The sequence below is a fragment of the Prunus avium genome, unplaced genomic scaffold (assembly GCF_965620075.1).
Source record: "Prunus avium unplaced genomic scaffold, drPruAviu1.hap1.1 HAP1_SCAFFOLD_44, whole genome shotgun sequence".
NCBI lineage: Eukaryota > Viridiplantae > Streptophyta > Magnoliopsida > Rosales > Rosaceae > Prunus > Prunus avium.
Window position 1 is genome coordinate 172501 of NW_028276902.1, and position 2500 is coordinate 175000.

Here is a 2500-nt window from a genome sequence, read left to right on the forward strand (position 1 = left end):
TGCATTCCGAGAAAGTGAGTGTAGGCGAGGCTAAGGATGGCTTGCCTCGCCTTGCCTTGGCATGCCGTGCCCATGATGTGGCCTTGACCAAGCCATTCAAGCCATGCGTTGCCTTCGCCTTGGCATGCCGTGGCCTTGCCTCGCCATGCGATGCATTCCGACAAAGTGACGCGAAGCGGAAGCCTATCATGGCGTAAAAATGTCGACAAAATTTTTCGACATTTGAATAATGGGGTTTGACAAGGTTTGAAAAATTCAATACAAATGGTAGGCTTGAATGTCGACAAAGTGACGCGAAGCGGAAGCCTACCACGGCGTAAAAATGTCGACAGAATTTTTCGGACCTTGTCCTGCCATGGGCTGCGCGCAGCATGCCGGCAGCCTGTGCGCAGCGTGCGCACAGCATGTCGGCAGCGTGCGCGCTGCTGAGACTGTCGACAGAAATTTTCGAAACTTGTCCTGCCATGCGCGCGCGCAGCGTGCGCACAGCATGCCGGCAGCGTGCGCGCACCATGCCGGCAGCGTGCGCGCACCATGCCGGCAGCGTGCGCGCACCATGCCGGCAGCGTGCGCGCAGCTTGCGCGCAGCGTGCTGATTCTGTCGACAGTGAGGCTAGCGAAACTTGTCCTGCCATGGCGTGCGCGCAGCCTGTGCGCGCAGCTTGCGCATCTGTCGACAGTGAGGCTAGCGAACTTGTCCTGCCATGGCATGCGCTGTGCGCAGCCTGTGCGCAGCGTGCACGCAGCTTGCGCATCTGTCGACAGTGAGGCTAGCGAAACTTGTCCTGCCATGGCATGCGCGGCGCCTGCGCGCAGCCTGCGCGCAGCATGCGCACAACATGCGCACAGGCTGTGCGCAGCGTGCGCGGAGCTTGCGCGCAGCTTGCGCATCTGTCGACAGTGAGGCTAGCGAAACTTGTCCTGCCATGGCATGCGCGCAGCGTGCGCGCAGTCTGTGCGCAGCATGCGCGCAGCCTGTGCGCAGCGTGCGCGCAGCTTGCGCATCTGTAGACAGTGAGGCTAGCAAAACTTGTCCTGCCATGGCATGCGCGCAGTCTGCGCGCAGCATGCGCGCAGCATGTGCGCAGCATGCCGGCAGCATGGTTCCAGGTTTTTTCAAATGTCGACAGAATTTTTCAAATCTTGTCAAACCCCGTTTTTATTGAAATTTCCTCGCACAATAAGCTCCCCATAAGTAGTCTATGATTTTTAGGACCTTCTCCAACTTACAAAACTAAAAAATTCCTCCCGGATTTGTTTTAATGATTTTTTCAATTTTACGACTTCTAAAACTAATAAAAAATACTTCCCGACTTCAAAAATTTATGAAACTTTTTCCCATCATAGATTGCATGTTTCTTAGTATCCCTGCAAAAAATCACGTCCAAATACCTTGTATTGAATTATTTAGAGCCCATTATGACTCCTCGCGCATAGGTGATGTCTCTTCCTGTCAAAGGGCTAAATGCATAAAATGCTATATAGGGGGGTGTGTGTTGCCTGCATATGCATGGCAGCCCATGCCTTCCTAGCTGCAGCCCCCTTCCCCCACGCCACACCCATGTCATGTTGCCTCGATATGTTGCCTCGGTATTATGGGTTTGGTGTCGGGGTCGGGGGGCTGCCACCCATGGCGGTGGTGGCCGGAATCCGGCCGCCGCCACCACGCCGCCGCCATGGGTGAGGGAGGAAAAAAAAGGCGTGGAAAGTTGCGAAATGGGGTTGTCTAGGCTATTTTTTGGCATGGGAGAGCATGGAGTGCTAGGAACTCCTTCTCAAATGCACGGGCATGTCGACCACAACCTCATTTCGCAACAACAACCACCCGTGTGGGGTGGCGGTGGGTGGATAGTCGCGGATTGGGGCTTGCCAAGCCAATGTTTTCAAAAAATTTCATCAAAATTAAAAACAAATGTTTTGTTGCCTTCGGATTTGTGGGCGAGCGGCGAGTCGGAGTGGAGCCGGTAAAGTTTAACCTCGGTGTGCACGGTTGTTTTTAGAAACTCAATCCAATGCCGGGGACGTTGAAAGTGACGCTCTTATGAGTTGCAAACCCGCAAGATTTAAAGAACCTTTTCAAAACAATTTCAAACCAACAAGATTTAAAAACAGAAATTTTCATCAAAATGAAAAACAAATGTTTTGTTGCCTTCGGACTAGTGGGCGAGCGGCGAGTCGGAGTGGAGCCGGTAAAGTTTAACCTCGGTGTGCACGGTTGTTTTTAGAAACTCAATCCAATGCCGGGGACGTTGAAAGTGACGCTCTTATGAGTTGCAAACCCACTAGATTTAAAGAACCTTTTCAAAACAATTTCAAACCAACAAAATTAAAAACAAATGTTTCGTTGCAAACAAATTGTGGGCGAGCGGCGAGTCGGAGTGGAGCCGGTAAAGTTTAACCTCGGTGTGCACGGTTGTTTTTAGAAACTCAATCCAATACCGGGGACGTTGAAAGTGACGCTCTTATGAGTTGCAAACCCACAAGATTTTAAAAACTTTTT